Source organism: Salminus brasiliensis, chromosome 13 (genome assembly GCF_030463535.1).
Source record: "Salminus brasiliensis chromosome 13, fSalBra1.hap2, whole genome shotgun sequence".
NCBI classification, from domain to species: domain Eukaryota; kingdom Metazoa; phylum Chordata; class Actinopteri; order Characiformes; family Bryconidae; genus Salminus; species Salminus brasiliensis.
In genome coordinates, this window is record NC_132890.1 from 10,184,073 (window position 1) to 10,203,974 (window position 19,902).

At 46.7% G+C, this 19,902-nt stretch overlaps 1 protein-coding gene across 1 annotated transcript in view; it reads right to left on the reverse strand.

The window, feature by feature from the left end:
* znf423 (zinc finger protein 423) overlaps positions 1-19,902 on the reverse strand; it is a 181,993-nt gene that overhangs the window by 916 nt on the left and 161,175 nt on the right. The window lies entirely within an intron of this gene.

Sequence of the window (19,902 nt, forward strand, 5' to 3'; positions counted from 1 at the left end):
GCTACGTGCCCACACCTCCACCCCCCTCCCTCCATCCATCTCCCTCTCTCCAGCCACCCGCTAGCCCTGTCTGTCCATCTTAGGACCAGAGCACCCCCTCTTTCGTCGGGGAGTACCTGTTTTGTAGCCACATGTGTACCTTTCTTTATTTCTTTGGTTTTTACCTTCCCTCACACTGCATCTTCTTTTGCCTTGCTCGGAATGTAAGGAACAACAACAACAAGAAAACCACACACACACACACACAAATACACTCACGACAGTCATATTATATTTATCTAATATTTGCTTTGCACTGCACCTCTCATCCACAGCAACCCGCAACAATGGTTTTGTTTATTTAGCTGTAGGAGCCGTGCATCTGTTTTTCCTCCCAAACTTATTTATAAATATTTTACAGCATTGTCTCAATACCTTATGAGACCCACATTCTATGGACCCTTGAGCACAAGCCATAAATTTATAATCACATATGAAGCACCTCTGCTGGAAGTTAAATTGAGGAAACAGGGGAAAAAGGGGCTGTAAATGTAGTAATGTAATGCTGTGATGTATGTAAGGGTTAGTGCCAACTGGACGAGACCTTCTACAACTAACTATATGGAACAATAGCCTGGAAGGAGGAAGACTGTAGCGGCTCACAATTTCCCACTCGCCCGACCGGACGGCTCTTTGAAGAACGGCTGCTGCTGTGACCGCAAAGGGTTAAGCCGTAATAAGAGCAGATATGCAGGAGCTTGGTGGGCATTGTGTTGGGGAGATTTTTCTCTCCGGCTGCTTTTTTTTTTTTTTTTTTTTACCCGTGCGCTTCTCCCTGGACCATAAACCCAATTCCCAGAGAAGAGCGGGCAATCATCCCCCTCTCTTCCCCCTCAAAGCTGCTTTCCAAGATTAATCTCTCCAAGAGAGATAGGCTGTGTTTTTGTGCCCCAATATGAGGGGGGAAAACAACAGAAAAAGGGGGAGAGAAGGGAGAGAGGAAAAAAAAAAAAACTGAATAAAACGTGCGGGATTAAACACGGTTTTCCGTTGATAAATACTTATTCTTTGCCTCTTATCGGAGTGTGCATGTTTTTGCTCAAATGACTGCTGGCAAAAGGGCCACATGGTTCCAGAGGAGGGCCAAGCCGCTGGGTTTCGAAACCTCAGCCCGAAGAGCAGACGGAGCCTTTTTTTTTTTTTAAGGCCACTCCGTCTTTCTTTCTTTTCTTTCCTCTTGTCTTCCTCCTGCTCCTCCTCTGCTCCGGCCCCTCCCGTAGAGGAGAAGAGAGGAGAGGAGACAAGCGCGGGAGGAGGGCTCTCCAGTGAGGAGGCGCATCTCTCTGGGAGCCACTGACCCCATTATGAGAGCAAACCACTTTTTAGCACGGCGCCTCGCTGCCTGCGCTGCTGCCCCCCGCCAGCAGAGGTCAGCGTTGCCTCTAACTCCAGCCCAGACTCCCTCACCAAGGAGCAAGGAGAAGGGGGAGACAGAACACGCAGGGCTGCAGCATCTCGGACAAAAAGCAAAACACATCCTGTAGTCCAGTCTGCTTCCAGAGCAAGCAGCACAACAGCGGCGGTCTCCTCAACACTGAATGAGGCTTGGTCGCATTGGGTTGGGTCAAGACGTTGTGTGTATGTATGTGTCTGTGTTGTATTATGGACTGTATTTAGATACTGGTGTCAGTATGTTTGAATGTTGATGTGGAAAAGTGAGCGTACAGCGGCGTTCCAGGGATCAAGCAAAAAATATATATATATACCAGTTTTCCTTCTGTAACTTAGAGCTACAAAAGCACAGCGCTCCGACATTACAGAAAGGGCTTTGTCAAAGTGATCGGTTATTATGTGTTATCACTATAGACACCTTTTGATCACTGAATGCAGGCAGGTGTTATAAAAGCAAGCACCTAGTCATGCAGTCTGCCTCTACCAAAATTTGTGAAAGTATGGGTCATTCTTTTCAAAGAGATCACTGAAGTCTAGCATAGTGGTGTAAAAGGATGCCACTGTAGCAACAAGTCAGTTGGTGAAATTTCTTCCAACCTAGACACTCCACTTTGGTATTGTTGAAGAGTGTGAGTGAAAGCATTTTAGAAACCACAGCAACTCAGACCACGTAAAGTTACATATCGGGGTCGGCGAGGGCTGGGATGAGCATAGTGCATAAAAGTCACCAATTCGCCGCTGACTTAACTTAATTAATGCAAAGGGGGCAGACTCCATATGCCTATGGATTTAGAATGGGATGTCATGAAGGCTGCTGTAGGTGTCCCAATACTTTTGTCCATATAGCATGTACCATATCATTCAACTTTTTCAACGCTAACTTTGTTTTATTTTATACACCGTTGTTCCATTTCATGACAAATGGACCAATGGCAAAATACTTTAAAGGGGAATTTCAACAATTTTTTAAAATGCAAAAACAGTCATGCAGAGCGGATTGGTCAGAATGCTTAATTCTTGAGAGAAACGTAAATTATGTCCGAAACTGTGCCCTATTCACTATCCCCTACATGAGGATAAATCCTGATCACTGTATGAAGCACAGTTTAAGGGATCAGAATTCAGGAGGGAGTGAATGATTTCTGACACGTCGTTATGTGAATGAGCTCATTGCTGTGCGACAGAAGAGAAGACGAGATAAACAATCTGACCGTTAGTCTTTCTCACCCATCCATTCCTCACGCTGTGGATTGTAAGTATTCCATGTCTGTTTAGTGTACATCATTTGTACACTATATTACATTGCATTGTGGGATTGTTACAGTTCACTGAAAATTTAGCACTACATAACAGCAGAGCCCCAAAGTAGTGCACTATACAGTGAATAGGGCACAGCTTCGGACAAAGCTTTACAGAGTCGAAATGTTCACAGTCCAGAGTTTAATGGCTCTAAATGTTACCTCCAGAAAGTAATGACAAAATATGGCTCTGAATATGCTGCCGGATAGCTGAGATATATTGTTTTACACCATTTCTGACATTTTTGTGTTGTCGATTTTGAGATTTTGTCCTAAAACACAGACCAAATAGTCCCCAAAGTAAACATGGAATTAACCATTATCAGTGTTACACCTTCTAACTCAGATCAGCTCCTGTTCTGATAACTAGACAGTCATGCTCCTTTTACTGCACTGATGTCTGTTTGCGTGAATATCAGTTTTTTACATGTAAAAAGCCACAGCTGAAAGAGATGCGGAGCAGAGTATAAGGCCACATGTGCTTCAGTGCATTTGCCTGTATGTAATTCAATGGCTAGCTATATGTGTCAATGCATTTAAATGTTGCTATGAACCAATGAGTGAGTGTGTGTGTGTGTGTGTGCCTTACAGCGAGTAATTAACAGAATCAAGGGCACCATTCCATGCTTGTGTGCGTATGCGTATTTGTGTGTCTTAAGTGCATGGCCGCAGTATGTGTGTTTGCGTATGTGTATGTGTGTGTGTGTGTGTGTGCGCACTTCTCCCGCAGGTGCAGTGGGTTGTGTGGAGCTCTATTGATTTGCAGGAGGAGGGATTGAGAGGCAGTGCGCTCCCTGGGGTCTGTGGGGGGGTTACACTGCTACTGCAGTGGCCTGATGGAAACTGCACAGTGAGAGTGGAAGGGTGGGGAGAGCCCAGCAAACAAACAGCCATTCTCTCTTTCTTACCCTCTCTCTCTCTCTCTCTCTCTCTCTCTCTCTCACACACACATACACACGTTTAGGCCTCCTGGGACACTGCACGCACTTAACACTATGCACCAGCTCACGCACAGACACACACTGCGTACAAGCACTGCTTACTATCTTTCTGATGACACACACTATAACACTTCACACGCTCCTGCACTGCTGCAATGTACACACATTCACACAGGTACCTGCACACACACACGCCTGTCTAACATCATCTCTGTCGGGCTGGTGGCTGACGCGGAGGCGATCACGCCGGTTACACTTGTTTAAATTAGTTAATCAGTGTGTTGGAACACACACGTTTTTCAGGCCAGTCGCAGTTTGCGCTCTTCATTTGAGTGCGTCGTCGGGGGCAGCGCTATTGATCAAGCCGCAGGCGATCGATCGCTGGAATGGTGTGTGTCTCTGAATCTGATAATGACTCGCAGTATGACATCAGTGCTATGCAGCTGTAATTGATATATTCTCAGAGTGGGAGAGAGAGATAGAGAGACAGAGAGAGGGAGAAAGAGAGAGGCTGTTTAAACAGTCCTAAAAGAGCCCCATACCTCTCTCCCAACCATCTAGTAAAACACTCAATGTGCTCCAAATCCTGACCAATCCTTTCCCACAGACAGTCCCAAAAGCACTCTCCTGAACCCTTCCTGAAACAGGGAGAACATGGACATGACATGACCGTCTGGAACAGGATGAATGGGGAGAACATTGGAGAACACCATGAACTGAGGTGGAGTGTCTAGAGCAGTGTGAATGGAGGAGAACTTTGGAAAGACATGGATGGTGGAGAACACTTTAGAACACAGTGTATTGGGGAGAACGTGCTAGAACATTATGAATGGAAAGAACATTCTGGAACAGTATGAAATGAGGAGATCATTCGAGATTAGAATAAATGGGGAGAACATTTCAGAACATTGTGAATGGAGGAGAACTTTCTGGATAGACATGGATGGTGAACATTATTCTAGAACGTAGTAAATAAGGGTGAATAAGGAGAACGTTCTGCAACAGATTGATGCAGAGATGAGCATTCTAGGTAAGAGTGGATTTGGGTGGAGAACAGGATGGAAAGCACTGTTCTAGGCTTTGGGATGGGTTTAGCTGGTTATAGAGGAGGTGATGAACGTGTTCTAGTTGCTTTGTGAGTTCTGATCAAAGAAGAAGCAGAAGACTGATGATTTCCTCAAGACTTCCTCAAGAATAAGGTCCCTTCTCCAGGCCTGGCCTTGTTAAGCCTGAGCTACCGCTGCTGCTGCTGCTGCTTCTACCTGCCTGCGTCTTCATAAACATCTCCCCAGTCCTGCACCGCTGCACACAGCCGCTCAACACACACCCGCACCAAAAGTCCTCAGTGTGACCACTCCGGAGCTCTGGCAGGGGGGAGGCTGCGCACTAGGTGGAACAGCCTGCCTTCTCTTCCCCCCTCTGCTCAACACTGGGCCTGGGGGGGGGAGGGTGTGCGGTGGGCAGAACAGCCCCTTGGAGCTCAGTCAATATCTACGCTGTCATTGTTTTCCTAAACTGGTTATAAAAGAGAGGCTAAATCCTGCGGAGCTGCGCACTCCTGGGAAATATGGCCCAGTCGCATTACTAATGCAGAGACCGCCAGACTGCTGCACCCGCTAAGGGGGAGGAGGGAGAGAGAGAGAGAGAGAGAGAGAGAGAGAGAGAGAAAGAGAGGGAGAGAGGGAGGGCAATGGAGAGATAAAGGAAAAAAATCAAATCTGCGTTTCCCAACACTGCCTCTTTTCACACACAGAGCATGTACGCGCAGCCGGACCGGAGCTGCTGTCATGTCACTTTCAATCAGGGTTCTGCGCGTGTGTGTATGTGTGTGAGTGTGTGTATGTGCCGCAGGGCCCCTGGCTCCCGGCTCTGTGGTGCCCCCTGGGGACGGTGCGGTGTCGGTGAGACTGTAATGTGTTGGCTAGCTCTGTTAAAACAAAAAGAGAGAGAGAGAGAGAGAGAGAGAAGGAGAGAAACAGACAGAAAGACAAATGCTAGCAGTATGCCGGCTGCACAGTAGATACAGTCTAAGCTAGAGAAAAGCTGTGGTTAGTCTTCTGTCATTTGACTTGACTGTGTTACTAAGCTGACCTCAAAGTGTGCACACACACACACACATGGGTGTGAACCCATTTACCAAGTTCAGATACATATCTCATACAGCACCATGCACACCCCCAATGAGGACCCTCAAACCGGAATACACTGATGAAATACAAACATAAATGGGAATCATTAGGACCGACAGCTCATAAACCAATCATATCCAATCTTCCATTGTAGCCCAGGGAGTTTCCCCCCATTTTCTGTCAAGTTGCATTGACTTTTGGCTTCTGGTGCGTATTTTCATGAGCGAAATTATATTCATTTCAATGGGATTATATTACTCTACCACATCAGTCCATGTGCTTTTTTCACTTTCAGTGACGGTTCTGTATCTCTCAGCTCGTCCAGAAAAATGTGTCCTTTAGTGGCGTGTCAATGTGTGAATTACACTAGTAATTAGTACTGCTTTGAAGCCTGTATTTCTAGTGGAGCCCTGTTAGCCTGTTAGTTCTTTGGGTATCAGCAGCACCATTTAAAATGGAATGAGAACCTGAAACCTGCTACTAGAAAGGTGCTTTGACTATACTGGTGAAGGCTATCAGCACCATGTTTGCATGGCATGTATATTAATGATGTCATTATTAATATTTGTTGTCAAAATATTCATACAAATCAGTCCCAAAAAATAACCAATTTGGCAGTAAAGGAATAGGAATCAGCCATAAAAATCCCTAATGGCTGCACCTTAATGAGCATGAATTCATTAACGTTATTAAGGCGTAATCAAGCACCAACTTTAATATTTGAAAGACATTGTGATACTGAATCAGTCTGACCCAACAGTAAACCAAACGCCGCACCATACACACTGTACGCCACACAGTGGTCACACACAGGACACGCAGAAACTAGACCAGACATCCGAGCAGTGCACTCTGCCAGTCTCTCTATAGGCCTGGGATTGGAGACTGGACACAAACAGGAAGAGGAAACACTGAGGCTGGCAGGAGAGAGAGAAAGAGAGGGAGAGAGACAGGGACAGGGAGAGTGGGGGTGGGGTGGTGGAGGGCAGTGTGTGTGTGTGTAGCTTTTGCTCTCAGGACGCAGGCCTGTCCCTCTCTGCTCCGTTTTTAACACAAAATGAAAAATCACCTTCGCCGCCTGGTGCACTTTAGTGCGGCTTATTTTTAGACCCACTTGACAGTCTTCCAAGGGCCGGAGACTAACAGATGGGCTGTCTTAAAGCTTCATATGCTCCCAGCTCTCACCTCCCAGAGACAGGAAACTCGCTTGGGAACACGCTACAAATAAACGGCCCCCTGCCCTGCCCCTGGATTCCCTCTCCACACACACATGCACTCGCGCGCGCTCAGGCCAGCCTGCACCCAGCCTGTCCAGGGCCTGTTCATGTCCCTGTTCTCCCTCTCTGCGGCAGTGTCCTGCTTCACTGTGGCGCACTGCAGCCTGCCCCCCTGCGCACCAACCCATGGGGACTTCCTCCGGCCCCTACTGCTGCCACTTAGTACTGCCAGCACCGGACTCTCATACCACTGACCCGCCCAAGCTTTGAGTTTTCATTTGTTCTCTCTCTATGTCTCACAAACACACACACACACACACAGGACATATACTCACAAAATCAGATCTGGAGATGATTCAATGGACCATGGAATCTGAAGGGGCTGTTCAATTACCCAACCAACTCCATAGGACTCGCCCCCTCACATGTAATGCTCCTGACACTGGGAGAGTACTGAGGACTGGCACATGCCTCCTCTGGCACATATGCAATCAGCCATTGCCTCTTTTCGAAACTGCCACCAATGCACCATCACCGGTTGGAGGAAAGCCCCAGGTACACAGTTCTGATTCATTGGCTAGCAGATGCCCATGCAGACCAACATCACACTGAGGTGATGTGGGGAGAGAAAGCAAGGCCAATTGTGCTCTCTTAGCCTCCCGCTGCTGATGGCAGGCAGCATGACCCGAGGTTCAAACCAGCAATCCTTTGTGCGGTTGACCACTCAGAGTCCCTTTGTTGCCATTTTTCCCTTTTTGACATAATGTGCATCTGTTAGTTCTTCACATTGAAACATTACTGTGAGGATTTGATTGCATGCAGCTACAAGAGCATTACTGAGGTCTGGTTGTAATGGATCTGGTTAGATGATCAGTTCTGGATCATAAACGCCACCCCAAAACACATATTGGATGGTGCTTGTTCTCTCCAGAGAGCATAGTTCCATAGCCCCACAGCCCAGGGCTTGGCTTGGCCCTGGGCAGAGTGACCCTAGGCTTGTGTCCAGCTGCTCCAAAGTATCTCATTCTATTGCCTATGCTGTTCTACACAGATTATATGACCTGAGTCTGCTCAGACACCTGTGTCACCAGTGGGTGCACCTTCAATTATCTGAATTTTTTAAGCATAAAAGAAGCGTCTGGATACTTTTGGAAAGAGTGGATCAGAACATGCAGGTGAAATCCTTCATCATTCTCTCTGTTTCTCGCTGGTTGTCCTGAACTGCACACTGGCCCTGACCTACTGCTCCATTCTGCTAGCTCAGAGCAGTCAGCTGGCACTCTTCACACACACATACACTCACACCTCTCACACATAGTCTCTCTCACATAATATCAAACACCTGCACATATACGCACACGAGTGCCTCTGTCCTACACACACTCGTCTGATGAGAACAGATTTTTCAGGCAATTAGTTGTCCAATTATTCTGAACAAATTAAGCAGCTCAGGGAGGGTCTTAAGAAACGTACTGTTTCCTGGTGGCTAATAAAGTAGCTTTAACCGTCGACACACAGTGTAGAAAACACCTGAAATTACATACGCTTATACACACGTAGACCAAGGCCACTTCTCTGTCAGTCTCAGAAAAACGTATGTACACACACACACACACACACACATACACACATACACACAGTGTTGTGGTGCTGGTTAAGCTCAGTGGGATGGGAAGGCTCGAGTGCCAGATGAGCTCGACTGTCCCAGACGGGCCGTGTCATGGGTGACAGCGCCGCGGTAGGCTAAAGCTATGCTACGCTACGCTAACCGTGTTCCGCTGCTCAGAGACGCACCGGAGTACACACACTGCCTTTCCGTGTCACAGCCGCAACACACCCCTGCCTGCCCCTGGGGAACAGGCCCGTCAGACTACAATACTACAATACAGCCCTGAACTGAGAGAGAGAGAGAGAGAGAGAGAGATAGTGAGCGACGCAGAGAGCAAGAAATATAGTGAGAAAGAGAGTGTAAGAGAAACAGACAGAGCGAGAGTGTGCGCGAGAGAGAAGGGGAGAGAAAGGTTGCTGTCAGCGCTGTGTGATTTATAGAGTGTAATGTCAGACTCTAGCTGCTGAACGGAGAACGTCAAGGTGTGAGAGACCCCTTTCTGTGTGTGTGTGAGAGAACACAATGTAAGACCCCTTCCTGCGTGAGCGTGCGCATGAGTGAGTGAGAGAGTGAAGGGAGGGAGAAACACACGTGTAAGACCCCTTTCTGTGTGATGCATGCACATGCGTTCACGTGTGTGTGTATGTGTGCGCGTGCGTGTGTCTAAGTGTGTACAAGAGGTGCTAGCACCCTACCTGTGTGTGTGAAAGTGAGTGTGTGAAGGACCCCCTGCCTGCGTGTGCTTGCTATGCGAGAGATCATTAGAGGAGCATACCAGCACATAATGTACAGTGTGATTACTCCAGCAGTTCTCCACCCCAACAGTCTGCCAGAACATGCGCACATACACACACACACACACTCACTCATGGGGCCATTACACCCCTACAGCATGCTTTCTCTAACAGTATGCAAACTAACACTGCACCTCTATTAAGTTTTAAATGCAGATCTCAGGTCGCTATCAAACTGTGGCTTTGTTGCCTTTCCCCCCCAATATCAGAACACACTCCAGTAGACTTTTTACAAAAATTACTCCAACAAAAGCAAGACAGAAGCTTTGGTATGCCTTTGATATCGGAAGAAACGATGAATAAGCAGGTGTCCCGATACTTTTGTCCATCTAGTGTAGCTTCTAAACGACAAAGTAGGGGGAGTCTTGATTAGCTAACTAACAGCTGGCCTAATTGTTCATTGTGAACACCTAGCAGTGCTGGATAGTGCTCAGAAGAACACTTAGCTAAGCTAACTACCAGCTAGCCAACAGATTTCCATTTGCAATTGCAGAATTTGGCTGAAGCTTGTATCCAGAGTGACTTACCAGCCATGCGCGCTTTCCCCACTGGGGAATCGAACCCTAGCTTGCCATGGGGAAAGTAGTGTTGCTACCCACTACACTACACCAACCATAACTAGCACCACTGCCCTGTGCTTTGTAGGTGTGTGTGTGTGTGTGTGCTTCGTATTTCGAGTGTATTTCAAGTCATTTGGGCGACAGTTCGTACGTCAGTGTCACAGCGCTGACAGTTACAGTCCCGATCTGGCAACCCACGCGCCAGACAACACCACAGCACGCGGTGCAGCACTGCAGCACCAACACACGGGCGCTTTGCTCTACTGTCATTCTGACTGGGGCACACACACATGTATGCACAGAAACGTACACACACTTGGAGAGGCGAGTCTATTTTGTTCCCTCTTCTCCCTCCCTCCCTCCCTCCCTCCCTCCCATCGCTCTCTCTCTCTCTCTCTCATGTTGTGTCTGTCCCGATCTCCCTCTCTGTTTTCTGCGTGTCACAGATAGAACGATGAAAACAATGGCAGGCGCAGAAAGCGAGGGGCTAAAGAAGTGAGTGGCAGATATGAGAACAAGCTTTACACTAGCCCCAATGGATCCTCTCCCCTTCCCTTCTCTCTTCCCTCCCTCCCTCCCTCGCTCGCTCATTCGCTCTCCCCCTCCTTCTCTTTCTCTCTCACCACTCCTCAAATTATTCAATTTAGACCAGACGCCACATCTCCCCACATGCCAAGCCGCTGAAGTTTACTCCCCCCCACCCTATCTATCCACCCACCCACCCATCTATCCATCCATCCACCTACCCATCTCTCCCATCTTCTCCACCCTTTAACGGATCGTCATCTCGAGCAGTGGTGCTTCTCGGGCGACTGGTGTAGTCGGCCGCGTCTGGCAAAAGTGCTGAGAATTTGCAAAGCGATGCATACTTTATCATTATTCATTACACACGCGCCCGGACGCACACGCCGACACGCGCAGCGGCCCGAGCCGGTGTCCCACGCCGTAATAAAATGAATGTGAACGTCTTGATTTTCTCCGAAGATTAGCGTAGCTCCCATGGCGCGCGGGTTTGATTTGAATTCACCAGGCCACAATCTCGTCTGAGGCTCCGTCTCAGCAAGGGCAGGGGAACAAAACAACAACAAAAACAGGTAAACAACTTAAACATGTCCCCTCCTGCTCGGGCTTACTTCGGCGCCAGGCAGCCGTCCACTGCGCGCGGGCGTGCGATTGTGTGCGCGTCTGCGCATTCCCCTAACGCCCTGAAGAACTACACACTTTCACACACTGCAGCATCGCTTACCTTCCCCTACGCCATGATCTCACTGTCTGCATACCAAAGGAGAGCAACAAACATACCAAAAAAACCCCAACATAACAGGATAATCAGATCATTCCATTAGTTAAGGAATTATATTATTTGCTTACTTTCGCTATTAACTGCATCTTATCTAACATATGAACTGTGATGCATTCAGAGACTTTGGCTCCATTCGCTTTAACTCATTGCAGTCTGCCCTCGGAGTAGCTGGGCCACACGCATGTCCATGTGTCTAGTGTAGTACAATGCATCAGCATGTGGAACCGATTACATTCAGGGTGTGTTTAACCCTTACATGTAGGGTACTTTTAGCCCTGGTGTTGGTGCGGTTTGTAAGGACCAGTGCGAGCGTCAGGATGTGAACCCTGGTGCACACCAAACAAGTGGACTAAGACCTGAACTCGGATGTGCTTCATCTGAAGTATGATGCAAAATGGATGTCTGGAACAATGCATGAACGTTGTTTTGACACTTGGATGAGTTTAACAATGTGCATGGTTTGTACGAAACTGACTAATGGACACTTGCCGATTATACATGATATTATTCCTCTACTTTTGTGAAGCTCTGGTAAACCTGTTTTAAGCACTGAAACAATTTGTCCACATGAGTAAATGTATAATTTCACAAGAAATATGAAGAATGTCTAAACTGACTTCAGGTTTTCAGATTTAGGGTCAGATAAGCTCTTCACACGGTGCTCTAGGTCACATTGTCTCATTATAGGGACATTTAAATGGTCAATTTAAGAATGTAAGCTCCAGAGGGTTGTATCTCCATTTTTGTCCATTTTTAGTCTCATCATTTTAACCCTGTAGCTGCTCTTCACGCTGTGTAAATAAATCGGGATGAATGGACCAATAAAAATGCTTCAAAATGACCTGGAATAAAATGATTTTATATTGACTTCTATTAAAAATTAAGTAGGTTTTTTGCTTGTTCTGTAAGGTTGCCATTTTGGAGATACATGTTTTTCACTGGACACCCACAATATATAGACATTCTAAAGAAATTGCCTGGGCCACTTTTCAATCATTCCTAGCCAAGAATGTGCTTGTGGGCAATGTTTGGAGCGGTAAGTTGTAGCTTTCTGTGTGCTGTCTCAATTTCTACCACCATATATACAAGACCCATGATGCTGCCTTTATTGTTGGATGCACTGTGCTAGTCACTGAGCACGTATCTGCACACACTTAGCCCTTAACTGATTTGGTTCATTAGATGATAACACAACAGGATCTATACAATTCAAGAAGTCACATTTGTAAAGGAGAAAAAGCTGCTCATCTGCCTCAGCATTACAAGCCTAACTGTATACAAAGTGTCAGCGATGGAGTCCTCCCCTGCTCAGTGCCCTGAAGCCTACAGTGAAACCTCAGATAACCAGCAACGCTGCTTATGGAGTTGTTATGGTGGCTTTTGTCTATGTGGCTCCAGGCTGAGGTGTGTGGGCTATTGTAAGTTTGTGAGAGAGTGTGTGTGTGTGTGTGTGTGCTCTCCTCCGCCCAGTGCTCATAGCTTTAGCTCCAGCTACTGCCCATACTGCAGTCCCTAGGCTACACCTCAAGTAGCCAGCCAATCAACAGTGAAGGGGGATTTGGGGAGTGTATGTGTGTGTGTATGTCTGTGTAGAATACTGTGTGTGTTGGGGTTAGGGGTCTGAAGAGAGCCCCCTAGATCCCCATTCTAATAAAACACTGTGCCATTCCACAAGCTAGGGCAGCTGGGACATGGGCAGACAGCCACGAGCGTGCACACACACACACACACACACACACACACAATAAAACTGTACGTCAACAGTATAAACCCAACAGTATCTACAGCAATCATAAACCTGACACATATAAGCTCCAAGACAACCCTTCAGCATCCAATCAAACGCTGCTCATGTAACATACAGGAAACTACTGTACATTTAACATTAGATACTCATTGATACACACATCGACTAAGCTGATGCTTCACAATATTAACGTTACACACTACATGTCCAAAAGTATCCAGATACCCCTTCTAATTAGCAAGTTGCAGGTGTCCAATTGCACCCTGTGCATGACCAATAGAAGGATATGCTCTGAAACAGCCTCCCATGAGCCTAAAAAGACCATGTCTAGCACAAAGTGTTGGCTAGAGGGGGTATAAAGCCCCCCAGCATTGGGCAGTGAAACTGTGGAGTCGCATTCTTTGAACTGATAGAGTGATGAAGCCTCATCCAGTACCTTATGTCCACGACTGATGTGTTCATGGCTGAATGCAATCAGATCCTCACAGTAATGTGTTCAACACATAGTGTGAAGCCTTCTCAGAAGAGCAGAGGCTGTTACTGCAGCAAAGGGAGGAGGGGGTGCTTACAAATCATCTGCTTTCTCTGTTGGATACATAGTGTATGGCATTTATGAATCTGTCTGTCTTCCCGCTGTCTTTGTTAACACACACACACACCTACACACACACACACACACACACACACACACACACACACACACACACCCAAACAAAGCCCTCTTACATCACTCTGCTCTTCATTGTGTGAGAGCTTGCAGGCCTCAAATATTCAACACTTTCAAGATGTCAAGGGGAGGGAGGAGGCATCAACAAACAAGCGCAAAGACTGTCCTCTAAACACACACACACACACACACACACACACACACACACACAGAGACAGACACACAGACACACATCCAAACTGCTGACTTTGGTTAAATATTTACCGGCGCTAAAGGAAATAGTGTATATGTACAGATACACACATACTCAAACGCAGGGGGGTGCAGGTAGGGGAGGGAGGTGGGGGGGGAATGGCAGCGCCCCCTGGAGGGCTGCATTAGAAGCAGTAGTGTGTAAAGATGAGGCATGCTGTCAGCGAATGACAGCAGCAGTGCCTACGGTGGGGCAACAGTGGGGGCTGGACGGGGTGTTTTTGGGGGCATTACCTAGGGAGACAAAACAACAACTGAAAGAAAATACATCTCTCTCTCTCTCACTCTTGCGCACTCTCTCTCACACAAACACACACACATACACACAAAGTGAGGAAAGTCTCTGAAGTTTCCAGCAGAGGAGCTGGGATCCGGCAGAGTGGGTCTAGCAGCGCTGATCAGGGCGAAGCATCACTTATTTACCAGCTTACGTCTGCACTATTTATGGGACACAAGGGAGAGGCACAGAGAGAGGGAATGAGAAAGGGAGAGAGAGGGAGAGAGAGAGAAGGGCTAAAATATGCATGGGGCCTGGCTCATATGAGGGTGAGAGAGAGAGAGAGGGAAAGAGGGAGAAAGAATGCCAGAGACAGAAAAAGGAGAATAAGAGAGAGAGTTGGAAACTGTTAGTGGAGGGAAGGGTGTGTGTGTGTGTGAGAGAGAGAGAGAGAGAGTGTCTGTGTGTGTGTTTGAGAGAAAGAGAGGGAGAGAGAGAGGGGAAAAGGGGCAATACGGGAGCAGGAGAGGATGATGCAGTGACGTGTCCTGCAGGAAGCTCAGGGGAAGCAGCAGGATTAACGGAGGCCGGCCCTGAGCGGGGCCACACAGGGAGGGCATGCTGGGTAGGCCAAGCAGGCCAGGCCCTTCCATCCATCCACCCTCATTATCACACACTCGCTCTCTCTCTCTCACACACACACACACACACACACCTACACAAAAACAAAAACACTATGCAATAAACTGAGCTTTACTGAGGAATGGAATGACTGGGGCTGAGTGGAGAGCTGGGAACAAAAGGGGCAAAAGTGAGCCTGGGTAAGCACAACTATCCCAGAACCATCTTTAAGTGCACCAAGATGTCTTGGATACAGTACACACATTTATAACCCTAATATATGTTCGGAACTGTCTGGCATCGCCGGACAGCCGCTACGCTCAGTGAAAAGAGCAGGGTCCCAAGCTCCACTGCACCCACTAACAGACGCTTATGCCGGCTTGTGCTTGTGCTTGTGCTTGTACCCACTCGGAGTGAGCACAGGCTATTGTGCTTTCTCAGACTCCAGCCACTGGTGGGAAAGTGGCATGGCTCAGAATTTGAACTCACAAACCCCCTGGTCATAGTTGCAGCGCCATATTAGACCCCTAAACCACTCTGAGAACATAACAACCTAACTTTAGATTCAGAAGAGTATTCAATTATACTAGTATATATACTGTTATTAGGATTAGTATTCATAGTTACTTCACAGCGATGTCACGCCTCGACCAAATGCATGAAGTATTTGTGGATAACTACTTGAAATAACCCAGTACTTAGTACTTGTTCAAATTAAGGAGCTGTCCAAAATGTATGCAACAAATTCCCTGAAAAGATGCAGATAACTCTATTGGGTATATTGGGTCCACACCTCCAGTCATCAGTCTCATAGTTACTGAATTACAACACTGAACAAGAAGTCTTGCTAATAAAGCTAAAGTTCAAGGGGCTGGCCTCTATGGAGTAGTCTGAAAGTGCATGACTATCCCTTACTGACCCATCCACACCAGGCTGATGAGGTCCGGAAGTCCAGACACTGGGGGGCACGAGGGGACAGAGGGACGAAGGAAAAGATGGAACCTTGTGTGGAGAGATGGAGGGGGCAGTGTGTGCCCACTGAGCCGTCGACTGGAGCGAAGATCTTGGCTGACCGGCCTCGGGGCGAGGTGGACAGTGACCGACAGGGTCCAGCGCTCCTCCTGCTGCTAAATGGACTGACCGGCCATATGCCCAGCGCCGCCGGCCCTACATCACTGTCACGTCGCGGCTGGGGCTGGGCCGCATGTGGGGAACACGAGGGTGGGGGGGAGGGGCTTACGGGAGATGTAGGTCACACCCCCACCCAATGCACAAACTACTTGCAGATTGACATGACTGAAGTATGCTTCTAATGAATGCATTCAGCTACTTTAAGTTGCACCCACTGCTGACATAGATGTGCAAATGCACACACACAACTTGTCTAGTCCCTGTAGAGACGTATAAACTTAAACCTACTGGCACCATGCCTGTATAAAGCCCCCCAGCACTGAGCTGTGAAGAACTTGAACTGTGTTCTCTGGAATGATGACTCCATCCAATACTTTAGGGACAAGCTGGAAAGTTGAGGATAAAGTGGGGCGGTGATCATCCAACATTCTGACCTCTCTGAATTGCTGAATGCAATCAAATCCTCATGGCAGTGCTCCAAAGTCTCATAGAAATAGGCATCCCTGGATATAGGCATTTCATAGGCATTCCTGGACTGCAGAAACAGTTACTCCAAGAAAAGCAGGATAAACTCTTTTTTAAAAACCCTGATTTCAGAAGAAACAATGAATGAGCAGGTGTCTCAATACTTTTGTCTATTTAGTGTATCAACAGAAGGGTTCAACTATCGTCAGATAGATTTTAGATTTGTTTTTAAATAGTGGAGAATCCTAACCTCCCACCTAACTAGTAGCACAGTCCATCTAAACACTTGACCAATGTTTAGTACCAGACAGTGACCTTCACCTGAAAAGCTAAAGTTAACTGTGCTGATACAAGCAGGCTATTAACCTCAGGCCTAACTAGCAGTACAGACCCGCCCCCCACACCCCGCCCACACACATACACACACATACTCATACACGTGTGCAGTGTGCAAGCTGCGGAGCTGGTGGCCCATAGCTCAGGAAGATGAATGCAGCCCAGGCCAGGGCAGGACGGAGCTGACCCCAGCTGCCCACTGGAACCTGGCTGAGCTGAGTTATACAGCAGCCCGCCCTCCTCAATCTGTCTGCCCCATAAGCAGCAAAGAGAGAGAGAGAGGAAGACTCGGCGAAATCAATTAAGCTGGATGGGACGGAAATCTGAACGAGGCTCCACACAAGGAGTCATCCAGAAAATTCAAACAGAAGGAAAAAAACCTACACCAAATAAATGTGCAGAGCAAGGAATTAGGTCATTTTCCATCAGTATAACCAATAAAAAAGGCGGGCATTAATATTCCGGATGCATGTGGAAGCCCTACAAACCCGAGAGATGAACCCTGAACAGAGTCCTCAGTGCCAGCTGGCCTTACAGCTCAGTCATCATTTATCACAGGGGTGTCCAGCCCCACTCCAGCAGGTCTACCACACCGCTTACTATATTTCTAACCCTAATCTGCAAGATGAATGCGGCTTGGGCCAGGGCAGGATGAAACACCTGATCCACATGATCAAGGCCTTTATGAGGATCGGAATATTAGCTTTCTTCAAGGAGAAAACAACTGACAACAGATTTACTACAGCAATGGCTAGGGGGCACTGGGTGATAGCTTTGAAGAAGGCATTACTTGGACAGGCCTTCTTTTACAGTATCAGAAACTAATTTACGTTCTTGGGCGATCATGGGTATGATTATAGCCAGTATATATTATTTCGGCAGTGTGCACCATATTCAGGTTTATAAATGGGAGAGCGGGTTGCACCAATTCCACCAATCTCATGCCCTTTACACCTGGTCAGTACATGTGACTAGTATCTGGATTTACACTTGGTAGTCAAATGCATCTCTGGTTAGACTGAAATCAGATTACTGTGTGGGACGGGATATGCAAATTTGCTCATTACACAGCAATTATTACTGGTGTTTTGGTTGTACTGGGAGGAGTTTTGGTTTCTGAATATGTCTTGGAGAGATGGATGTGTTTACATTCCTGAAGTGGTTTGAGGGACTGGATTTAGATCTGGTTTAAATGCTTGGCTGTGTTAACGCTTGCATTTTTATGGGGCTCGGCCTGATCCAGATATAATATATATAAATGGGGTCTTGGATGTCATTATGCAGAATGCTTGGAGGTACAGACTGCATTTTACTCTGGTAGTTCTGGATAAATATTTGCACTGGGTAAAAATAAAGTTGTGAAACAGAAAGCGAAGTTGCATGTCTTAGGCCTGTGTGTGTGTGTGTGAGGGTGTGTGAGAGCAACAATAATGTGCAGTAATCCTGAACTAAGCACTTGTTTAACTGCTTAAAACATTATCCTTATATAACGGGAGACACCTGGAGTGTGTGTCTGCATTTGTGTGTGTGTGTGTGTGTGCGTGCATGTGGCAGCACTATAAAAATGTGTATGCCGCTTAAGCGTGGTTACAGCCTCCCTGTGTGTGTATATGTAGAGAGAGGCAGCGAGTGTGTTCCAGTCTCAGATTGGTGGGGTGCAGGGCCTCCCTGAGGGAGTGCAGATAAAAGCCTGCATGACAGAGAGAGAGAGAGAGAGAGAGACTGTGTACCTGTATAACTGTGCACCTATCACAGTAACAGTGAGAGCGAGACCCATCTGGAGAGAAGTAATGTCAGGCTCACAAAGAATGTTACAGTAACCCGAGCCCCTTTCTGATGACCTGTCAACAGCCCACTCTGAACACTTGCTCTGTGCAGTTGGGCGTGAACCTGTAGGGCATAGAGCTGTCTGTTCACCTAGGAAGCGCTCTCTACCGTGACACACGCACACACACACACAAACACACACACATATATATATATACAAAAACACAGCAAAAAACAGACATGCACAGATCCCACTTGATCTCTCCTGATACCAATACTGATACCTGAACTCAGGGTATCGGCTAACACCGAGAACCAGTCAGAGACCACTGCTTTTTTTCTTACTTCTTCAGTTGAAGTCTATGTGCCTCGCTGTGGTATACATGTGTCTCACATATTTTTCCATGTGCAAGGTGATATGACACTACACATCACATTGTATACACTGAAAGCCCTGCACAGTGTTTTCACATTTGAAAGAAAAAGTAAGTAAATCTTCTGGAATAAGCTGGATTTCTGAATTGACTGCTAATAAAATATGGTCATATGGTCATAATTATAGTTAAACACAATCAGACTAAACTAATAATACACAAACACTTGCACTGATCATGTATTTTATTGAGCACACTGAGGATACATCCACAGTGAAGGCCAGAAAAAAGTAAGTGAACCTTTTGGAATTAGCTGGATTTCTGCTTTGATTGCTAATGAAATGTGGTCTGATCATTAATTACACATGATCTGAAGAGGTCTGTGCACGTAAAGCATTACAGAAATATTGATAAACTGAAAACACATTGGAAGGGTAGGAATGGTCCAAACTCTGATCTTATTTGCAGCTACAGGAAACGTCTGGTAGAGGTGATTGCTGCTAAAGGGGATCTACAGGTTATTACAATTAATTTAAGCATTCACTTACTTTTTCTAGCCTGCATACTGCATAATGTGCTCAACGAAAGATGCGGAAAATACAACTGTTATTAGTTTAGTTAGATTGTGTTTGTCTATGGTTGTGCCATTTTTTTTACATTTAAATATCATCAAACTACAACTACATGTACAAATTATTTTCTTTTAAAACTGGACACATGGTGCTACACTAAACACCATTTATACAGGACTAAAATATATGTACATACACAGCAACACTGTCACACTGCATTTTATGCTATATACTATTTAACATACTATAATCCAATGTTTTCCAACTCTGGAGGCCCACCTGCACTGGAGTGTCATGTTTTTCCTGCACCCGATTCCTGCACATCATTAGCTGATTATCAAGTCCTTCTTGAGCTGAATCAGGTGTGTTCAAAGGTAAACACCATACTGTGCAGTGCAGGTGGCCTGTGTGTGTTGTGTGTGCATATTTACATGCATTACCAATGTAACACCACACAGGTACTACATCCGA